The sequence below is a fragment of the Canis lupus genome, chromosome 13 (assembly GCF_011100685.1).
Source record: "Canis lupus familiaris isolate Mischka breed German Shepherd chromosome 13, alternate assembly UU_Cfam_GSD_1.0, whole genome shotgun sequence".
In the NCBI taxonomy this organism is placed as follows: domain Eukaryota; kingdom Metazoa; phylum Chordata; class Mammalia; order Carnivora; family Canidae; genus Canis; species Canis lupus.
In genome coordinates, this window is record NC_049234.1 from 14,187,879 (window position 1) to 14,212,289 (window position 24,411).

The 24,411-nt window shown below is 35.0% G+C and overlaps 1 non-coding gene and 2 pseudogenes across 1 annotated transcript; all 3 read left to right on the forward strand.

Annotated features, from left to right (window-relative positions):
- The first annotated feature begins 11,719 nt into the window (after nt 1–11,719).
- LOC119864702 lies at nt 11,720–12,295 on the forward strand (annotated as a pseudogene).
- Nucleotides 12,296–12,583: 288 nt separating this feature from the next.
- LOC119876952 lies at nt 12,584–15,551 on the forward strand (annotated as a pseudogene).
- A 4,237-nt stretch (nt 15,552–19,788) lies between these two features.
- Nucleotides 19,789–19,895, forward strand: LOC119865517. The gene has a single exon (XR_005369119.1). It is a non-coding gene; the product is annotated as a U6 spliceosomal RNA (small nuclear RNA).
- The last annotated feature ends 4,516 nt before the right edge of the window (nt 19,896–24,411 follow it).

Sequence of the window (24,411 nt, forward strand, 5' to 3'; positions counted from 1 at the left end):
AATAAAAAAAGAAAAGAAACAAAAACAAAGAGGAGGATGGGCAGGGGAGAGAGAATATAATCTCACAGATTGGACAAACACAGTGATCCACTCATTTCTGAGTGTATTTTGGTCCCTATTAGAAGATACTAAATTCCAAAATGATAAAAAAGCAATATATATATATATATATATATATATATATATTTATATAATAATATATAAAATAAAATTGAATAAGGTGAAAGGAAGCCAAAAGTGAAGAATCTATCTATAAAATGTAATTGTAAAATATGAAAGTTAAAAAATAAAAGACTTAAAAATAAAGAGTTGATAAAATAGGAAGCTAGTTGAGATGGGGAAAAATTGAAAAAATAATGGAAAATTTTAACCTGAAAGATAAATGAATCATATGAGAGAAACCTCGAATTCTGTATACTATTTTCTCCCAGTCTTGGAGACTTCCACTCCTGTTTGGTTAGTAAACGTACTGTTCACCTGTTTTTCCAGCTGGTCTTCTGGGGAAGAGGCCTGCTGCATTCTCAGGTGTCTTTGCGTGGGAGAGGTTGCACCACCCCTTGCCAGGTGGCAGGGCTCAGTACAAGCTGTTTGCTGTGTGGAGTCTTTGTTCCCTGAAGGCTTTCCTCACCTATTTTGAGGGTGAAAGGAGAAAAAAAAAAAAATGGCCACGCCCAGATGTCCAGCCTGGAACTAAGTGATGGCAGTATGTGCAAAACTCTGAAGAGTCCTATGGTGCCTGCCCACTCAGACCCTCTCTGGGAGCAGATGGGGGGACGCTGATTTGTGCAATTTGTGGGGGTGGCAGGGAGAGATTTCACCTGCTTGTGCATGCACCTGTTCCACCTCTCCTGGAGGGAGCAGAGGGTTGCCCCATTTCTGTCCCCATTTCTGTCCCCATTTCTGTCCTTGCCCCATTTCATATGTATTCTTGCCCCATTTCTGTCCTTGCAGGGCCCTGGCACAGAGAGTGTTCACCCCGTCAAGTGGGCACCTGCTCTGCCTCTTCTAGAGGAAAGGGTTTCAGTTCTTTGTGGGGACCCAACATGGAGAGCAGTCACCCCGTCTGGCCACGGTTTTCGATTCATGGCACATGAAGCTGAGCCTTCTCCCAGGCTTGCTGACCTAAACCCTTTTCCTGCTCCAATGTTTGGGAACTCTGCCGGCTCAGGCACCCCTGTTCTTTCTGTTCCTTTGGCAATAGAGACCTCACTGTCCCTCATTTGGTTCTGCACCACTTCACTGCTGAGCTCCTTTCAGGCAGGGAAGTCTCTCACAGCAGATTTCTAAAGGTCCCAATTTTGTGCCTCAGGGCTGTATCACTTTCCTGCAGCTCACTTCCAAAGGCTCTTTCCCCACCCCCACCCCAACTGTTTATCTTCTGATGTATTCCCTCAGTTTTTCTTCTGTACACTCCTACCTTGCAAAAAGTGGTCACTCTTCTATTTGTAGGGTTCCAGCCATTCTTTCTTTATATCTCAGGTAGAAATTCATAGGTGTTCAGTATGGTTTGATAGTTATCTAGCTAAATTTAGGGGGCCAGATGAAATAGGGACCCCTCCTCTTCTGCCATCTTGTCTATCCTCTCCAGAGCACACTTTCTAGTAGCCTTAACCTTTGTTTTTGATTTATAAATGATTAATCCACTGTTTTTAGTATATATTTACCTTTCTAGTGAGAGTTATTCTTTCATATGTATTCTTGTTGTTAGAACCCTTTCTTTATAACAAATTTTGTTCATATTTATAACAACCTTTTTTAAAAATTTATAACAAGCCAGGTAAAAGTAAATGGTGGAAATGAAGAATAAATTTCATTAAGACCATATGCTTGGACTACTTTCAATATATGTAGTGAAATTAGTCAACAATCTATAATTGGAGGAAAATTATAATATAATTTTCCATATTTCACAATGAAATATGGAAAACATGATTCTTGCTATTCAACAGATGGTTTGATTGGATTATGTCATAGGAAATATGAATCTTACACTTGTAAATTATAAACATAAGTGAAAAGAGACAACAGCTCTACCAGATACCTTCCATTAAGCAAATATTGAAACACAGTGAACTCAAATAATAGTGAATACAATTTCAGACAAATTAAGATCTGACAATGTTAAGTAACATTAATTTTTTTTTTATTTTTTTAATTTCAAGTTTGTTATTGCCTTAATCTAGAATTCCTCAAAATTTTAGTTCCATTTCATCAGCAAGTTACAATTAGCTCATAGACCCTATTTTCTCTGCTATTCATTTGTTTACTTTTATATCTATCTATGTGTTTTGGCTTGTTAAAAAAATTGCAGCTATACAGTTTTTAAGGACAAGGGATTATGTTTGTAGTGTGAATACCTAACATAGTGTTTTACATTTTTTAGCTATTCCAATACTATTTGTGTGAATAAATTAAGCTATTTATTATTTATTCTCTGCATATCACTTGTATATTTTCTACCCTCTTGTTGCAGGGAATTATACTGCTGCAGGATTTATAGTCAAAATAAATTTTTTTAAATGGATAAGCTTGGTTTCCTATCTTTGTATAAACTAATAAAGAAATAAACATAATAACTGTGGAGGCTGAGAAAATTAAGGCCATTCCACTTTAAGTTCAGTGCTAGCACAAGTACAGGCATCCCAGGCCCCTGTGAATAAGAGCTGAAATTTACATTACTTCAGTCACAGGAAAAAACCGGCTTACAGCTTAATGTCCCAGGAAGCCTCTATTAGAATGAGAACAGAGCCCAAGCCAGTGGCAGGAAGCCCCATATTAGAATAAGAAGAGAGCTCAATGCCCTTGAAAGCCCCATATCAAAATGTAAACAGAACTTGAGAAATTCCTCCACCCCTTCAAGAGGTCCCCTAGACCAGCCCTTAAAACTAAGCTAAAACCCACCTTAGGGTCCAAGTCCCTGACCCGCTGTGTCGGGTACACTTGGACCCAAGCTGGAGCTTGTAAATAAACCCTCGTGTGTTTGCTTAGGTGTCGGCTCCTTGGTGGTTTCTCGGATTCGCAATCTTGGACACAACAATAACAAAACTTCCTTAGCTCTATCCCCAGCAGGTACCTGACTAAAGACTTAAAAACTGTAGATATTTAATATTACTCATATACTATTTGGTATTACTATTTCAGTTTTCCACTCTGCCAAGTATTAGCTTAAAAATGAATTATTGAAACTAAAATCAACTGTAATGTTGCAGCTATTTTTGGTACATTAAATGCCAAGTGCCTATAGGTGACTCCATTAGAAAGGATGGATAGGGTTTCACTTACAGCATTGGCTAAATGAAATTAGCATCCTTACTATCTTTAATGAACATGTCTATCTTTTATTATGCTAAATTTAACAACCACCCTTTCTTGAGTGTTTATTTTTATTTTCAGAAAATTAAATGAAGGAATGACTCAGTATGTAGTATTTAAAATATGAATGTTATATGGAAATAATCTGGTTCATATAAATGAGTGCTTTCTAAAACTAAATATGTTTTCTTAGAAACCTTATTTTAAAAAAGTAACAGTTTTGATGGTAAAATTTAGTCAATGTAGGAGTCTTCTATCTTTGTAGGGTTCCCACATGTGTGTACATAATTAAAATTGTGTGTATTTTTTCTGTTTGAATTAGTCACTTTAGTCAGTCTGATAATTTCTATATTTTTTGTCTTCAGCTTTTAACACACTGTTATGCATTAATATTTTAAGTGTAAAGGAAGTCTGTTTTTTAGGATTTGGATAATGTGATATACTTTTGCATAGCATGATCCTAAGTATTAATAAAGAGGAATCAAATTCAGTTTCAAGGCCATCATTCAATAAGTACAATATCTATCAATTAAGTCCCTGACAATTTTAGAATCAGAGACTGCTCAGATAAACCAATCAGAACTGATTTATTTGCCATTAAAAATCTACATAAAATTTTGAATTATGTTGTTTTTAATAATCCTGTCTCCTCTAAATTTGCTTTACAATGCTTTTTATAGCAGTTTCTGAAACTATTACATTTATGTATGGTATATCATCATCACCATTTCACTGATAGGCAGGCTAGAAATCAATGTTTTATTCAAGTGATTTTCTTAGATTTTATATAATGATTTACTGAAAGACACGAAAAGACTGGATAAGACCCATATTAATTTTCTTCTTATCTCTCATGTATTTCTATTTAATTTTGAAAGAGTTTTAAGAAACTAACTCAATTAGATTTTGTTTGTTTAAAATACATCACAACTGGTACATACAATAGTAATATTGTCCCAATGCCTAATTTGATTTGGGAGTCCATGTATGAGTAAAAGGCAATTAGATCAAATTCGATCTTACAAGAGGAAAGACAAAAAAGTTTAAGTTTTTTAGTGTCATTCGTAGGGATATACTCTCTGATCTAGAAAGCATTTTGCCAGATGACTGAGCCGAGAATCTAGCATGCTGGTTATAATTGCTAATACATTGTACCAAACCAATACGAAAATATAATATTGATATAAAGAGAATGTCTCCAAAGTACTTGTCCCAGAACCCATGATCTCAAAATCACCCAGAATCTGATGGGTAATATATGTGAAACTTTGAGATGATAAAGGATTATATAAACAACTCTAAATCTTTATTGTTAGGTCCCGCCTTTATTATTAGGTCCCCTTGCACCTTATACTCCTCCTCGCTAAACTACTTTCATTGGTCTGCTCTCTTTTGGCATAAGGTTAGATATCACTTTTTCAGGCAATCTTTCCAGACCTACAGAGATACACTGGTAAACTGTTTCTGTCTAGAATGTCTTTTTTTTTTTTTTTTTACATTATATTGGCATTTATAATTTATTTCCTTGAGAGTAGCAACTGAGATCTATAATATAATTAATATTTTAGCCTAAGATAGGTATTCAATACATGTTCCTTGAAAGAATGAGTAAGTTAATAAATGAATTAATGGAAGAAAACACAAATTAGTTAAGTGAGAATGAGTCACTTTACTGAGTCCGTATTTAGGAAAATACTGGTATCAACTGGTTAAGAATTAAGATTTGATTCAATGGCATCAGATTCTAAATGAGAAAATAACACAGAAGCTTCTGTAGACACTCAAAAATATAACCTTTATATTACAATTATAGGTGTTTTAAATCAGAAACAAATGGGAGGAGTAGCTAAGGAAATCCATGTGGCATAGAATGCTTAGAAATTCTTACTTTTAAAAAAAGAACTTGAATGAATATTTTTTAAAATTTTTTATTTATTTTTATTTTTAAAAGTGATTTATTTGAGAAAGAGAAAGAGCATGCCAGTGTGCATGAACATGACCTTGGGGAAGGGGCAGCTAGAGAGGAAAAGAGAGAATCTCAAGTAGGCTCCCCAGTGAGCACAGAGTTCAGAGGTGGGGCTTGATCCCAGGACACTGAGATCATGACTTGAGCTGAAATCAAGAATTGGATGCTTAACCAACTGAGCTATCAAGTGCCCCTTGGATGAATGATTTTTTTTTAAGTATAGTTATTCTTGAGGAAAAATATCTAGTTTTGAATCATTTCAAATGATTTAGATATGGTCATAAAGATAGAATAGAGTTGGAGTGAAAATCTTTGGAATTCACTGAAGGAACTGGTTTGACAACCCTTAAAGAATAAAAGGACCTCAAAACTAACTAGAGAAAGCTGGAAGTCAGGCATAGAGATAGGTAAATTTAGGAAGATTTGTGAAAATATTAAAATTATTTCCTTAGGATTAAGATCAATTTCAGACTCAGTTTTCTCAGAGAAAATTATGTTGCAAACAGCCCAAGCATCTGAAAGTGACTTTGGTTTTATTAGAGTAATTACAATACCTGTAATAGAACTTATTTTTTTTTTATTTAATACATTTAAAAATATACTCATGTATATATACTTATTATGAACTCACAGTAGTGGACCTATGTTTACTTTTTAAGAAATTCAATAGTGTACTTTTCAATTAGTATCAACGTAGCATTGAAAAAGTTCAAGCTGGTGATCTCTGTCCTAGAATTAGGATAAATGTTTAAGGGTTTCTCTAAATCAAGTGAAATCATTGTTTACATGCTACTTATAATCTGTTATGCCAAAGAAAGCTACCAAGGCACACTACTGTTATCCTAAAATTTCACTGGAAAATTACTTTTATAAATGCATATAGGGATCCCTGGGTGGCGCAGTGGTTTAGCGCCTGCCTTTGGCCCAGGGCGCGATCCTGGAGACCCGGGATCGAATCCCACGTCAGGCTCCCGGTGCATGGAGCCTGCTTCTCCCTCTGCCTGTGTCTCTGCCTTTCTCTCTCTCTCTCTGTGACTATCATAAATAAAAATAAAAATTAAAAAAAAAAAAAAAAAAAAGAACTTAACTAGAGTCTCATAAAATGAAACGTTTTAAAAAAAAAAAAAAAATGCATATATATTTGTATACAAATATAGTTCAATCATGGAAGAAGTCAAAGGTTCATATTTATTGTGATATTTATTCTTATATAATTCAAGTTTATAAATTGTCACTTTTTGTGCAATTTGAAACATTTTGAATGCAACATGTTTTGGCTAATAGGCCTTTTTTTTCTCTGAAGTGACACTAAACATTGAGAAAATGGCTTTGTTCTTAAAAATCATATGCTATATAGTTATAAAATTAATACTTGAATTATATTTTAGGTCTCTTTTCCAAATAGGAGAAGAACATGACATCATCATAATTATTTATGACAAGATATATACATTAAATGTGGAAAATCACTCAACTCGGTTAGCTAAAGTTATATAATAAAAATAAAGCACCTTGCTAGAAATATAATACCAAATAAATATAACACATTTGGAAAATGAACCTTCGATCAAGTGCTAAAAGCAGACATTTTAATTTTTCAAAGAAAATGAAACTGAGTTTAGATGGTTCAGAATATATTTATCTTACAATTTAATTTATAACTTAAGATCATTTGTGGATGATTCATGACAGAATCCATGACCCATAGCAAAATTACAAGTTTGGCTTATCTCTGTTTAAACCAATAGCTTCATTCATTTAACTCTTATATATTGTCATATACTGTGCTGGGCTCATTATACACATAATACATAATAGGTAGGCATGATTATCCCAATTACTTAGGGAAAAAAAGGGCTCAGAAAAATTGGATATCTTTCCCAAAGTAAAATGTTTAATAAATGGCAGAGTTGGAATTTAAATGCAGGAATTTTTGGCCTCAAACTTAAGGCCATTTTCTCTCTACTAAACTGCCTGTTTAGGATCATATCTTATTTTTTTCTTTCCCAACTCATTTTCTACTAAAGCAATGTAAAAATATACTACTTTTTTGAAAATCTCATGATCTTTCATGCCTTACTCTCTTTTTAATTTTTTTTCTTTTTTTAGTTTATGTTCCTTAGGAACATCTAAGGAACTTCCTTCCTTAGGTTCTTTCTACTTTTAAATACATGACAAACTTCTATTTTCCTGCAAGAGTATCTTCATATTAAAAATTCATAATAAATCCCTTCTTGACTACCCCATTTTTCTCCAAAGGGGCATTTGCTTTCTAATTAACCTCTGTGCCTTTTTTGTTTTCTGTACCTTGTATGTATGTGTGCATCCTATTTTTAAAACTTCACATGTATATCTAAGTTTTCTGATAATGTGTTAGCTTCTTCAGAGATTATGTATATTATACTCATATTTGGATCCACAGTGCCTAGAACATTGTCTGATATATAATAGGTGCTGGATAAGTATTGAACTAAAGTAAAGGCCTTTGAAGTTGGTTGTTTGTTTTGTTTTTATAATCCTTTGATGAGGGAAAGAGGCCAAATGTAAGTAAGAGGGGAATATCACTGTTTTTGACTTTAGATGATTGGAATTATGATTCAAAATTTTAAAGTTTGACTATTTCCTAGGATACTAAACTTGAAATCAGAAGTCCTAATAAATAATTACTTCTTCATATGTAAGCACTGGTAACTTGGGTATTTTATTTCTCTCTAAGCTATAATTATTTCACCCATAAAAAGTGACTTATACAATTATTTTTTATTATTTTTAATCTTTTTTAAAGATTTTATTTATTTATTCATGAGAGACACAGAGAAAGAGAGAGAGAGGCAGAGACACAGGCAGAGGGAAAAGCAGGTTCCATGCAGGGAGCCCAATGTGGGACTCGATCCCAGGTCTCCAGGATCATGCCCTGGGCTGAAGGCAGCACTAAACCACTGAGCCACCAGGGCTGCCCCTACAATTCTTTTTTAAATCACATGGGTATTTTGGAGAATCAAATGAAAATGGAATAATGCATATGAAAACACTTGCAGAGTGCAAATCATTATATATAATACTCCTATTATTACTTTAAGGAGAGAAAGTGAACCAAGAAAGATTAGCTAAGTATAGTGAGGTTGGGCTACCAGTCTCGTTGTTTTGTATAATTAGGTGCCATGGACTGTCCTAACTGAATTCTTAGGAAGTCTACCAAAGCTTCAGTGATGAAAATTGTCAAGTAACTGTGTTTCACCTGCTATGTAGTTGTTAGTGGCATTCCATAGGCTGAATTTCATCTTCATCTGTTTAGGAATCACATCTAAAGTAAAATGAGATGTAAAAACCATGACTATTATTTTTCTCTTGTTTCCAAAACTGACCACCAAAAGATACTGAGATTTTTGAAAGGAGAAAAAAAAAGTTAGAATAATTTAGGATCATCCCATCCCATATCCTCTTGTGATGATTCAAAATATCTATATTCAAGTTAAATATTTATTCCTTTTCAAAGTTTAGCAATTTTCAGAAATTGAGTTTTATTTCAAGCAATCTTAACACAAGCTACTATCTTACAAAAAAGCAGTTTGGGAAAAATCTGTCCTAGAGATTTTTTAGCAAATAAACAAGACGATTAGAGAAGGAGAGACTGACAATTTGAAGATCAAGTATAACTAAGAGTTTATCTCCAGCTAGATTCAAATTAGGAAGGATGAATAGTGAGATTTCCTGCTTAGAATTATTTTATTATTCCTCTGTGGATGCTTCAGTTTTTAGTAGTAGTAATGAAAGTAGCAATGTGATCTGTCAATCAAGTATATTCAGCAGAGTCATCTCAAGGTCTAGGCAAGCCAATAGCTATACATTTTATGACTCTATTCATCTCTTGATTACTACTTTACTAGTGAATGAAAACAAACAGTATGCTGGGATATAATGGTAGTTCAAGGGATAAGAGAGAGCATACTATTGCACACAGCTAGTATATAATGATAGATACCCTTAGGGAGTAATTGCTTCATATTAATCCATAAGTAAGCAAAGGCTGTCTAAATAGCTCTTTAAAAGCAGAATTAATTCATAATTAGGAAATGATGGAGTTCTTAACTGTCATGTATAAGAAAACCCATGAGCAAGCTCTATTCTAAGTAGACTTAAAAAAAAAAAAAGCAGTTGATATTAAAACAAGACAGTTCATTAAATTTCACAAGGGAACTTGCAGTATACAGATGTAGGCTAAAACAGGGGTCTTTAGGTCAAATGTGAAATTATTTTAAATTAATTTTTGGCACCAAACTAAAATGACTTTTGAATAGTAATTATTTTTTACTTTCATTATCAATGGTTCTTGAACTTTAATTCTAAAGTGTGATACAGCAAAGTTCTTAGTATGCATTTCTAGTAAATGTCGGCTCTCTTCTAGCATTTAAAATCTCTTAACAGGTCTTTCCTTTTCTGCAGAATTTCACTAGCTGAATGTTAATATTTCTCTTGGTTGTGGAAAGGAATATATTAAAATTTCTTTGCCTATTAATGTCTTTTTAACAGAAGTTTAATATTTAGGTAAAGCATTCAGATTCTATGCCTGCAATAACATTAGAAGCTTGATAACTTATTAGACAAGGTAATATAAAATGTGTAATTTTGAAAAATCCAGTTTGAGGAATAATATAAACTTTCATTTTGAGATTTACATTATTTATAATCAGTTACTTTGTAAGTAAAAACTGAAAAAGATATTTTGATTTAGATTTTCTATAATTGTTCCATAGGAATTCAAAACTTATTGAAAGATAAAATATTTGGGAAGAATGAAAGGAAGATGGAGAATAAAAATGACAAAAAAATTTAAATGATTCTAAGATTGAGGAAAGTTCTAGAAGGAATGATTAAAGTAATGTCATCTTGGAAAAGAGGATGATCAGTAAACATAAATAAGATTTTATTAAAAACACATTATGCTAGTAATATGACACAATGTTTTTCTCTAAAATCTTATGACTAAGGGTACCTGGGTGGCTCAGTTGGTTAAGTGGCTGCCTTTAGCTTGGATCATGATCCCAGGGTCCTGGGATGGAGTCCTGCTTAGGGCTCTCTGCTTGGTGGGAAGTCTGCTTCTCCTTCTGCTCTTCCCCCTGCTCATGATCTCTCTTTATCACTCTGTCTCTCTCTCAAATAAATATATAAAATCTTAAAAAAATAAAATGCTATGACTAATAAAAGTCATATATACATTCATTTGCAAATAGTCATCTGTGTTTATTATTTCCAAGCCCTCCCTTAGATCCTGTGAGCACAATTAAAATAAACAAACAAGAACAACAACAAATCAGCAAATGAAACCTTTGCTCTCATGGAACTTACATTCTAAGGAAGGGGACTAATTGACAAACAAATGTAGAATGAAAAAAATGAAAAAAGGTAAAGAAGGAACCAGAGAACATCTGAGTTAAAGTAACCAGGGAGTGTCTGGGGAAATTATACTTCTTAAAATAATTGGATTTATACTAACAATAATAAACTTGGCAGATATAAATATTAGATCTTGTGTTTGAGAAAAATCAACTTTGTAAGTATAGGATTATTGAGGCCTGACTAAACAAAAACTTTATTTAAAATACTTGAAAATTTTAGATGACCACAAACTTAATATACTTTTGAATTTTGTCAGAGTAAGAAATAGTTATATTAAATTAGGCTGTACTATAATGAGAAAAATTATTCAGACATTACTTTTTATGGTGTTTATTATGTCAGAAAATATGTTCAATCTTAAAAATGATATTAAAAGGGGTCACTAAAATATTGATATTAATCTAGGAAGGAACAGTAACTCTAGAAGAGTATTTAAAACTTTGAATGTAGTCTCCCAGATATACTTAATACAGTTAATAGTATATTAAATATTCATTTCCTCCAAAGTCTTTTTAGTTGGTCAGGAGAGATATTTATGTCATTCACCTACACACATTGCTTCTAATCAGTAATTTGAGGCTTGCTGGACAAGCCCAGTGGGTAAAGGGTTATAAACATTTATTTCCATAAATGAGGCATTGTTTTGGGAATAAGATGTGAATATGAGAAAAAAAAAAGAAGATCATTAAGTGAGGATTTGAGGTGATAACTCAAAAAAATCAATAAATCTGAGTGAAAAATTATAAGAACACCTTTGGAGACTGTATTTACTTTTGAAAGCAAAGATTTCAAATAAATGCATGCATTTATTACAGACTTTGAGGAATGGTATACGGTCAAGCAATAAGTAGCAAACCGGAAAAAAAAGAGAAACTCTCCTCATAAATGTTGAAGTTAGTTCTCCTGCATGAGGGGACCACATGGTAAGAAACTGCAAACAGTCTACAGGTGCCAAGACTGGTCCCTGACTAGTAGCCAGGAAGAAGAGGGACACCTCACCCTTATGTTCACAAGAAATGAGCTCTCTGTCCTCCACGGACTGGGAGCAGCTCTGCTGCCACAGCCCCTTGTCCTCTGAAAATGTACACCTGTGTAAAGTTCATCTCTACCCTCTTCTTTATCAGGAACACCTCTCAGCTGTGGAGTCGATCACTGTCTGCAGTAGTGCTAAACCCACTGGAGACACTGACAGATGAGAGCCTTAGTAGCTTGGCAGCCTTACATACCCTGACCTCACTTATTCCTAACCACAGCTTCTGAGCCAGCACCATTTCAAGGGATATTGACACAGCAGCCAAGTGCATTGGGACTGGGGCTGCCAATGGTAGGGGTGGCTGGCTCTGGGGCTGGAATTGGGACTGCATCTGGGAGCCTCATCACTTGCATATACCAGGAGACTCTCTGAAGCAACAGTTCTTCTCTTACACCATTCTGGGTTTTCCCTTCTCAGACGTCATGAGGCTCTTTTGCCTGATGGTGGCCTTTCTCATCCTTTTTGCCATGGGAAGAAGCTATCTCCACCCCCCCATAGGTCCTTCTCCTGTGTCTTATCTGCCTTGTATGTTCATTTTCCTATACCTCCTCAAGCAGCCTGAGGAAAGTGATTGGCTCAGGGTTTGACAGAGGGAAGACAAATACTGTATTTAAAAAAAAAAAAAAAAGAAAGAAATGAATTCTGCCAACAACCTGAAGTGTTGAAGTAGATTATTCCCTAGTCTAGTTTCCACATTACTGTGACTTTGTTAAATTAATGTTTATAAAGTAGAGTCTGAGAGTGTCAGATGGTGATCAGTGATTTAACAGAAGACCACAAGAGAAAGTGAAATAGAGATGTTTATTATCCACAGGTCCTAGAGAAGATATAGGTTACACCCCCATGCAGGGAATTCAAGGCAGGAGCTGTGGCACATGCCATCATTAGGGTCTAAGGGTTGCATGCTTTGGGGTTCCCCGGCTGAGGTGGATTGGTCAGTTCAAACCAAGAGAAGCAGGGTTTTGGTAAGATTCTAGGGGTGGGGAGTCTTACCAAGGGGCTCACAGGGGTAAAGGCCTGGGAGTCAGGAGAGAGTGCCTATAAAAAGGGATGTTGGAGGGACTCCATCAGGAACTTGTGACTCTAAGGGCTGTTGTTTAGAGCACATACTTGCACTCACCAGAGAGGCTAGTGTCAATTCAAGGCCTCCAGTCCACTTGGCCACAAAAATGGATGCCAAGGTAGAATAATGTGGACTACTTTAGCTAAACTCTCAGTAGAGATGGCCATTTAGCCCCTGAAAAAAGGACCTACCTAAATTGCCTGTACTCCCAACCATGGAAACTATCACACAACAATTGTGTGTTATATTATGTTTCTAAGTTTGTGGCAATTTGTTATTCAGCAAGGAGAATCAAATACAAACCATTGGAACAATTTCAACAGCAGGGTGGTGTAGTGTTGGTTATGTAACCTAAGTCAAACCAAATGGAACTCCATTCCCTTAGCCAGAAAAAAAATTGATTTAGAAATGAACATGTGAATCAAGCTGAGTTGATCAAAATTCTTTTTAAGGCATTTTCTGCTACAGCAGATAGAACATTTTCTGCTAGAGATTTTTTTTTTTCTAATCATCATGCTACCTGAAAAGAGAAGCAAAAAGCAAAACTAATGTTATATTTCCTCAACCTAGCTATATATAAACAGTCTCTAATAAGCTGCACTTCTTAGAATTCCATAGGTCCATAATAGATAGGAGTTGCTAATGATGAATGATGGCTAATACAAAGACTAAAGATTGGGTCTATTATTCTTCCCTACCAAATCCTTCATAATCACTAAATTCTGACCAAGTTTAACTATATGCCATTTCTGTAACTCATTACTTATACTTAACTTCTGTGCCTTTGCTCACAATATTTCTTTTACTACAATGCATTTCCCTGCATACACTTTCCTTGGCTTTTTATATCCAATTCCTATCCATTCATCAATGATGTAGGTTGAAGTTGCTTGTCCTAGAATGTCTTTGTTCAAAAAGTGAAAATAAATTTCTAGAATAATCTTATCTTGGTCATGCAAACTAAATTCCACATTTGGAATTTATTAAAAATGTCTCTGTGGCTTGTACATGATCATTCTGTAATAATTCATCAAGCTTACTTAAAATGAATGTGTATTCCGTTTATAGGCTTTCTCTTTTTTAAAAAAATCACTTACCTACTTAAAGTCCTACTTCTAGATTTTTAGTCCTGGTATAACAAATCTATTCTAATTTAAATTTTAAAAATGTTATTTCTAATTAATGTTGATATTTTTAAAATGATTAAATTTAAAATTTGGGGAAATGTATGATTATAAATATAGCTTTTAGTCAGGGAAAATGCCAGCATCTTGACTTCTAAGAATGAAGTCTACCATATACTGTGCTACTGAAATGAGATGTAAACTATGTCCTCTTGCTTTGGCTAGTCATTTCACTCTTGACACAGAATATTCTACTGACTCATGATCCTGGGACACTGGTGTTTAACTCTGCTTAAAACATTGAGTCTGACGGTTTTTATATATAGCTAACAATCTATGCATCTCTTTCCATACTCTAATTAATAATTTCACACTTGTATAAATTTATGCCTCATTCTCTAGACTGTAAAATTTTTTGCATGACAGGAATATTATCTGGTATACCTTTATTATATATTTTCTTAGTCATGCCCTAGCAATAGGCACTTAGTTTTTACTGAGCACATTATTGGTACATAAAATAATAACAAAAGTAGCAGTATTAACAGCTCAGAACTGAATAATATAGTGAAAATGCTTCTACTTGGTGGCAGCCTATGGGACTTGCCATGAATTTAATAATAGTGAATTAATCTGCTGAAGAACAGGAGGGAAAATGTGTACTATGATGATAAGTTTGCTGTGTACATACTTACTGATTTTTTAAATCAGACTTTAGGACCTTCCTTAACTGACATATTTAACCTGATCACATGTATGTTCCATAAGGGTGGGGACTTTGTGGTTAGTGTTTTTCTGTCTATCCTCAGCATCTATTCTTTGCATATATTTGGCCCTTGATAAATATTGGTTACATAGATTGATTAATAATTACAACAATTATTAGAAATATGAATTAGAAGATAGTTATCTGGGGATCCCTGGGTGGCGCAGCGGTTTGGCGCCTGCCTTTGGCCCAGGGCGCGATCCCTGGAGACCTGGGATCGAATCCCACATCAGGCTCCCGGTGCATGGAGCCTGCTTCTCCCTCTGCCTGTGTCTCTGCCTCTCTCTCTCTCTCTGTGACTATCATAAATAAATAAAAATTAAAAATATTTAAAACAAAACAAAACAAAACAAAAAAAAAAGAAGATAGTTATCTGGCCTTGCAGACAGTGGTGCCCTGGAGCCATCTGCACTGCCCAGCCGTGGTCAGCCCCATCATGTTTTTTGACATAGCCCTGGACAGCTAGTCCTTGCACTGAGTCTCCTTCTAACTGTTTCCAGACAAAGTTCCAAATACAACAGAGAACTTTGGTGCCTGAACACTGGGGAGAAAAGATTTGATTATAAAGTTTCCTGCTTTCATAGGATTATTCCAGAATTTATGTGCCAGGGTGGTAGTGGCAAGTCCATTGATGGGGAGAAATTTGATGATGAGAATTTCATCCTGAAGCACAAGGCTCCTGGCATCTTGTCCATGACAAATGCTGAACCCAACACAAATGGTTCCCAGTTTTTCATCTGCACCGCCAAGCCTGAGTGGTTGGGTGGCAAGCATGTGGTCTTTGGCAAGGTAGAAGAGGGCATGAATATTGTGGAAGCCTGGAGTGCTTTGGTTCCAGGAATGGCAAGACTAGCAAGAAAATCACAGTTGCTGACTGTGGACAAATCTAATAAATTTGACTCCTGTTTTATCCTTAACTACCAGACCATTCCTTCTATAGCTCAGAGAGCACCCTTCCACCCCAATCTCCTGGAAATAGCCTATAATCTTTGTGCTCTGACTGCAGTTCTATGAGTTCCATATTTTCCTTACTCACCTCCAAGTCTAACTGGATTGTAGAGTTAAGTTTATGATGGTGAAATAAAAATGAAAAACAAAATGAAGATCATTTGCTAAAAATGTGTTCCTGATTTGTTTCATCAACCTCTGGCTGTCATTATAGCAAGAAAACCCAGTAAATTTAAAGAGCATATACTTTATGGGCAGCCCGGATGGCTCAGCGGTTTAGTGCTGCCTTCAGCCCAGGGCCTGATCCTGGAGACCCGGGATCGAGTCCCATGTTGGGCTCCCTGCATGGAGCCTGCTTCTCCCTCTGCCTGTGTCCCTGCCTCTCTCTCTGTCTGTCTGTCTCTGTCTCTCATGAATAAATAAATAAATAAAATCTTTTTAAAAAAAGAGCATCTACTTTTATTTGTTTATAAAAACTCTCAGTTTATATTAAGAAACGTTCAATCTTCACCCTGAGTTCTGGCATTTTTATATATATGTTCCACTTAGTCTTCAACATAACATGTCCAATCCTCTTTGATATCATCTTTCACTCAAAATGAATTGACCTTCTTGTCTTCCTCATTTTATTACAGGCACTACAGTTTTTCTAACCACCAAATCCTGCAAACTTATGACAATTTTAAAATGTCTTCTTATTTCATCATCTCCAATTAATTGTCTTAGACATTGAGGACATCTGTTAACCACATTTATTTTGATAACAACCCAATTGGACATGGCAGAAATCCATATACAGATGGGGAGATGGTGAGTCACTCCCAAGAAGGTTTAAATAACCATTATTCAGGGCCAGATCCTTTCACAATTTCCCCATTAGCTCTTTCTATAGCATTTACTCTATTTTACGTTTTTCTTGACATAAACAATGCATTTAATATCCTATATTTTAACTTTATGGATCTGTGTTTTAGTTGAATTGTGTCACTTGTGCTTAACATGTTTTGAGCTACAGTAAACCCTTTGATGTCTCAGCCTATGGCTTCTGTGGGGCCACCCCCTAAGGTGGCTCTTTTTTCCACCTCTGAAAGGTGAATAGCTACAGCATATCCTATTTACTATATTCCTTCTGGACAGTTCCTTTCAGGGCAATTACCATTATCATTTTGAATCTGCCTAATGATCACAGGTAAATCTCTAGCAAGCATCTACAAGATTCTATTACACATTTTTCTGCTGTGCTGGATTTGTACCTCAAGAGCAATTCTAACTATTAGGCTAAGGAGAATTATCACTAATCCCCTTGAATCCACAGTCAAGGTGAAAAGACATGCCAAGAAACACCAATTTCAGGAGAATCTGGTGGAGATGTGTAATGGGAACCTATGATACCTATAAGGAGTACCAAAGAGAATGTTCAAAAGTCTTGAAAGCTTCTTTTGGGAGGCAGGGCACTCATATTTTTATTGATATATATTCACATAACCTAAAATTCACCACCTTAAGCATTTTAAATTGTACTATGTAGTGCTATGTAGCATATTCACAATGTAGTACAACCATCACCAGTACTTAAGTCCAGAAAGTTTTCATCACCCCAAAAAGAAATCCCATACCCGTTTTAAGGAGTCATTTCTCATTTTCCCCCTGTCCCGTTTCCTTGGAAACCACTAATCTATTTTCTGTCTCAATGCATTTGCTTATTCTGGACATTTCCTATAAATAGAAACATATGAGTAGTCTTTATCTAGTAAGTTCAATGTTTGGCTTCCTTAGGGACAATTTCTATTTATTGCTCCCCCCCCCCCCCCCGCCTCCTGTTTGTGGACAGTACTCTACTATTTATTAGTATGCATCATATTTTTTGTTGAAAATTGAAAAATTTTAATATGATAATGTGGCAACTCTGGAAATCAGGATGTCTGGAAGCCACTGCCCCCAAGCCTCCCCCCCCCCCCAAGGTTTTATGTTGTTCCTTATTGCCGCTATTGTATGGAAATCTGGTGGCTTTTCTCAAATAATCTGTGAAGCCTATATTATCTGTCAGGGGTGGCCACTAATGTTTCTGTAAGTTTAAGTGGGAGTCAGAGGCTGGACTGAGATTTGCTTAAACACCTGCAAACAATAAACTCCAAAAGTCTTTGCCAGTGGCCTGGGTGTGTGTTGGGCATACCTTCAACACTCAGCTAAGTAGTTTACAACTCTGCCTTAGCCTTTACTTCCTACCTGTGTAGATCCTTAACATCAGTCAGAATGAGAACTTGGGGACTTCTTAATTCTTTCTTGAGCATGTGCCCTCTGGGAATTCACATGACTTTCTAGATTTCTGTGAATATATTGGAGCTTTTAAAAATAGGTGTTTCCTGGAGCACGACGGCAGCTCAGTTGGTTAAGCAACCGACTTGATTTAGGCTCAGGTCATGATCTCAGGGTCCTGAGATCCCCACTTGGGCTCCACATTCAGTGGAGAATCTGCTTCTCTCTCTCTCTCCTTTTCCCTGTTTCCCTCCCCTCACTTGTGTGTGCGCGCTCTCTCTCTCAAATAAATAAATAAATCTTAAAATAAAACATGTATTTCCTCAAAGCATCTCATTCCCTGGTCTTGTCTCCCAAGCTTTTTAATTAAAAAGTGATTTTCTCCAAGTGTTATCAATTGTTTCAGACAGCTAATACACCTCCCTATTAAGTGTTTTTGACAAATGCCCCAGAAGGCTGCCACAGCACTGGTACAGTTCTAAGGTAAGATAAAGGCAAAGCCATCAGCTGGTCTTCCAGGGAGCCATTCGAAAGGTCAAAGCAAATGGCCACAATTCTTTGTGAATGAGGTCTTTTCTGTTCCCTCTGGTACTGGTACCAATCCAAGAATTGTGGATTAACTGGGGAATGTGAAATGAAAACAGCTTAAGTTTGGGGTGCCTGGGTGGCTTAGTCAGTTAAGCACCTGACTCTTGATTTCAGTTCATGTCATGATTTCAGGGTTGTGAATTTGAGCCCTGTGTCGGGCTCACACTGGGCATGGAGCCAGCTTGGGATTCTCTCTCCCTCACTTTTCCTCCCCTCCATGACCCCCCCCCCCAAAAAAAAAAGAACAGCGTAAGTTAAAACATCACAAAGCTCTGTTTTCACCAAGATTCAGATGATTTTTCTTACTTAAATCTTACTCTCATTGTTGCAAGCTGTTGGTCTGTTTCCAGAATTCAGAAAAGGTTGATTCTGACAGTTTTTATAAGATTCCATTGCCTTTATGGAAGGTTGAACTTTTGGATTTCTTTACTCTGCCATTTTCACTGACAACACTAGAAAAACTTTTAAGATGATGTTACAATTAAGCTGGGTTTTAAAAATCCAGCAGGAATTAGTCAGGTAGAAAGTTGAGAGAATAAACCAGATAGAGCATTTTATCAAAAGGCCCAGAAGTACAATGAGAAGACTAACATATTCTGGGAAATGACCCTAGTTCAAAAAGTTGAATTATAGAATATGATTAAGTAAAAATATATGCATTTTAGAGGAGATAGGATGAAGTTTCACAGTTCCTTATACCATAATACAATACTTCGACTTAATTTGGGCAATGCGTACTGAATTATTTAAGGCAAACGTGTTAATAAAGCAGACTTGTTAAGTCATTTCCGTAAGCATTATGGAAAATGATAGTTTGAGATTGAGTATAGGCAAGGGATTTAGTAAAGAGACTAATACAGACATTATAAGCATAAGAGATGATGAATGAAACTGAGGGTGTGACAGAAAATGGAGTGGAGAGAGTACTTAGAAACCTAGTACATAGAGTGAGAGATAGTAACATCCAGTTGTTTCAGTGTATGGAGAGAGAGAAGGCATGGCAATGAGGAATAAGTGTAAGGAAAATGTCTAGAATGATGCTGATATTTTGGCTTCAGAAAAGTGAGAGGGCATTGATATTGTTCACTGAAATTAAGAAAATTCAGCATGAAGTAAATTTGGAGAAGAAAAGGAAAGCTATCTGAATTCAGATTTGAACATTATGAGATTAAGTTGTTCGTGAAACATGCAGAGGCATATCCAATGGACCCTAGAAGACACAGGTTTGATGTTCAAGAGGGAATTTGAAGCTGCCAAAGTTGATTTTGGAGACTAACATATATATGTGATAAGAGAAATTGTGGATAAAATAAAATCATTAGAGATAAAAATATAGTGCTCACTTTGGCAACACATATACTAAAACTAAAATGATACAGAGAAGATTAGCATAGTCCCTCTACAAGGATGACACACAAATTCATGAAACGGGCCATATTTTTAATCCGTGGATATGATATTTTGTGATCTTTTAAATAAGAGAAAACCTTACAAAGAAAAAAGGGAATAAGAATATAGTGAGAGAAGATGATTAAGGCTACCCTAGAACTCTAACAATTGAATAGATAATTTATTATTACTATTCCTAGCCAAATTGCATCATACAATAAAATAAGGTCAATGAATAAATTATTAACACTAATGTATGAAGTGATTACACCATTCTTTCTAAACTTTAGAACTAGTAAAGTTTTCATATAAGCAATCTAGAAAATTTTCTGATGGGAGATTAAGTCTGAAGGGAGTTTTGTTCCAATATTATAGAACTATAGTTCTCATTTATATGATAGAACAGTTTACCTGGGACAACCATTGTTTTGTTCTTTTTTTTTTTTTTAAATCTAGGTCATCAGTATGAATTTAATTTTTAATATTGTGAGCTGCAAGAAAATTAAACTCTTCTAAGAAAATAAGCCAAGAGAGTCCCGAAATATAATTGAGAGGAAAACGGCTCTTGGAAAATGTGAGGTAGGGTTAAATCTCCCAGGATTAGCCTTATTCCCAATTTTAATGGATCCTAACATTACAGATTAAAAAATTACATCGAAAGACATAGCCCAAGCTTTGACTAATAAATAATAAATTTCTTTCTATTTAAACGTTCAGGTTTTTGTGGACAAGAACTACACTTTAGATTTTTTTAAACTAGCATCATGATTACATCTTGTAATATTGCAATGTATGCCACAAAATACTATATATTTGAAACAGAAATATGTTACTTGTACTTAAATAAAGATTGTAAAGATGAGTGTGTCTAGTGTCTTAAAAAATAAGCCTTATATATAGCCACTAAATTTTGGTTTCCTGTAATTTTCATGTGTCACACAGTAGGATACTTTTGATTTTTTTCAATATCGAGGGTATAAAATACCCTCAATTCACCATGCAAAACAAGCAGAAGGTCACATTGGGTATTTGGAATATAGCTTGTTGACTTCTGATCTAGCACCTAAAATCTCCGTTTTTCTTTTCTTTTTTTCTTCAAACTGAATATATGCAAGTAGCATATACACAGGCTAGGATTGAGTTTTCTGGATTCTGAACACTCCGAGGTTGGAACAGTTTGCTTCTCCCCACCCCACCCCCCACCCGGCATCATCCTATTCCTCTTATTTGACGTGAAATAAATGATTTTGTTTTTTTTCTTATTGTGCTTCATAGGCTCAAAAACGTAGTTTTCGAAATGACTGTGTACATACATGACTAAATAAAAATATCGATGACATTTTTGTTCTGGCTGGGTACTAGACATTATCCAAAATCAAATGATTCAGATTTCTTTTCTCCGAACATCTTTAATGTAGCAATATTATAAGAAGCCCAGTTTCTTTACTGATATTGACTTAACCCACAGTGTGGATGCATAATCAGTTTAAAATTTCATATGCATTTTAATTGTTCACAAAGTTTATCACAGGGTCAAAATAAATAAAGCACCTTATTTGTTCTGTGCTTACAAAGCTTAGGTGTTTAAAGACCGGAGAGTTGTTTTTTTTTGTTTTGTTTTGTTTTTTTTTATGGCTATAAAGCACAATTAGCTTATATCTGTCATTACTTAATAAAAACATATATAAAAAATACAGATAATTGTATTGATTTTATTTTGGCTGCTTAAATAGTGTACTAAACATTGAAACATTTGTTTCCCTGAATTATGTGTTTAGTTGTGCTAACATTTCTATATATTTAATTATACAGGTGATAATACTTTAACAGACCTTGATATATTAAAGCATAATGGTTAAGAGCACCAGGTCTGCAATTAAGCAAAATTATAGATCTCAGATCTACCTCTTACTAGCCATAGGATTGTTTTTTTATCGTTTTTTTTTTTTTTTTTTTTTTGCCATAGGATCTTGTACAATTTACTTATATGTGACTTGGATTCCTCTTCTTTGCATAGAGGCAACAATTGTTAGCTCAGAGAACATTAACATTTAGAAGAGTTAATATGTATAAGTTGTTCACAACTGTTTCTGGTAAATTTTAAGGACAATACATGTGAACTTTTTGCATATATTTAAATAAGTTGATAAAATATAGTCATAAACATGCTTATTTTAGTTATCTATTTCATCCCACCCAGCAAGTATAATATGGGGGAAAATAATTAGGAGCCATTAGAGAAGATTTCAGGCAAATTATTTGATGCATTAGGAATATTTTTACATCATACAAGTAACCTACATTGAAAATGAGATCTGAAGGTAAATTCCTACCAGCAGAAAGCAGTTAAAGGCACTGTGGAATTTTATTCCAAATCCTTTTAAAAAGACATACTCATATCCATCCATAAGCATGCTTTTGTTTATATTGAGTTTCTTTTACCTTCAAATATTTTAAGTTAGAAGACTGATCTGTCTTCTTTTGATGTGAATAAATTCCCTTTGGTTGAATGTTGCCATCTCCTTGGTTGTGGAAGCATGTTAATGAGAAGGTTATATATAAAACTCTAAATTATCTTGTATCATGATCACTATACTTAGAATATAGTGGTCACAAAAGTGGATAGAAATAATAAGGTATCAAAATAGAATTAAAAAGGGATGAGCAGGGATCCCTGGGTGGCGCAGTGGTTTAGCGCCTGCCTTTGGCCCAGGGCGCGATCCTGGAGACCCGGGATCGAATCCCACGTCAGGCTCCCGGTGCATGGAGCCTGCTTCTCCCTCTGCCTGTGTCTCTGCCTTTCTCTCTCTCTCTCTCTGTGACTATCATAAATAAATAAAAATTAAAAAAAAAAAAAAGCTATCCTTTAAAAAAAAAATAAATAAATAAATAAAAAAATAAAAAGGGATGAGCAGCCTAGGTGGCTCAGTGGTTTAGCACCACCTTTGGCCCAGGGCGTGATCCTGGAGACAGGGCTCCCTGCATGGAGCCTGCTTCTCCCTCTGCCTTTGTCTCTGCTTCTCTCTCTTTGTGTTTCTCATGAATAAATAAATAAAATCTTAAAAAAAAGAAAAAAGGAAAACATGAACTTTTTATTAGAAAATATTGCCATATATCTTTAATCTATTAATGAAGATTCATTGTAAAGAAATTTATAGTTTGGAATCTTCCAGAACAAGCATAAGGCAAATAAATACCTCTTGATAAAAAGCAAATAATCCCCAAATATTTTCTTTTTTTTTTTTTTAAGTTGTATTTATTTATTCATGAGAGACAGACAGAGAGAGAGAGAGAGACAGGCAGAAACACAGGCAGAGGAAGAAGCAGGCTCCATGCAGGGAGCCTGATGTGGGATCAGTCCTGGGACTCCAGAATCATGCACTGGGCTGAAGGCAGGCGCTAAACCGCGAGCCACCCAGGCTGCCCCCATTATTTTTATTATATTGCTTCTTTTTATATTTTCATCAAATTATATAATTTGTGCTAGTCATTTGTAACTTAAAAAAGTTATGCCATAATGTACATTTCAATTTTGCTTATTTTACTCATTATTTCACCAATCATACCTGTGTTGTTATATGTATAAGCATAGATAGAGAAAATAGTGTTTATTTTTTCCATTTTTGCTTTAAAAATGTTCTTTTTTTTTATTTGTTGGTTTCATTAAGGGAAGGTCATGTATGCATGTAATTTAGAAATTTTATTTAAAATTAACATTTGCTATGCTTATTTACAGAGAATTTCTACCCAAGAAAGCATTTTATAGCTTGACTTTTTTTTGGCTATATGCTGCTAAATGCAGCAAGGTAAACTGATTTCTAATCTAGTTTTAGAGATGATATATTTATTATAAATAAATAAAATTCATTCTAAGAACAATTGATAAGGTTCTCCTAAATCTACATTTCTTCCTTATTGAATTAGATAGGCAACCAAAATTTCTTTTGGTGGCTTTAGTTAATGGTCTCAGTGGGAAGAGAATAATGCAAACCTAAATGTAAAAAATGCACTTTTACTAAATTAAAAAGAAATTTAATATTGTTCACAATACCAAATTTAATAAGTGTTACCAAAAGGTCTAAAACTAGGGTCGCCTGGGTGGCTGGGACTTCTGGGTGGTTCAGCGGTTTAGCGCCTGCCTTTGGCTCAGGGCGGGATCTTGGAAACCCAGGATGGAGTCCCACATCAGGCTCCCTGCATGGAGCCTGCTTCTCTCTCTGCCTATGTCTCTGCCCCGCCCCTTCTCTGTGTCTCTCATGAATAAATAAATAAAATCTTAAAAAAAAAAGGGTTTAAAAGTAATGTAACCATTTCTCTTAATTTACATCTGGCACTTCAATATAAGATTTGGCTCAGACACATGGTTCATTTAATCAAGTAGGCTTTTGTCAACACAAGTCCACTGACATCTAGTTGTTTATATAATACAGAGGTCTCAAGTTTTATATGCATAAGTATCATCTGGGAGATTATTTTTAAAAGTGAATGTTCATGAATTTCATTTTCAGATTCATTTCAGTAGGTCTGCATTAGGGCTGAAATTTGAACTTTTGGCTGAAGTTTGAACTA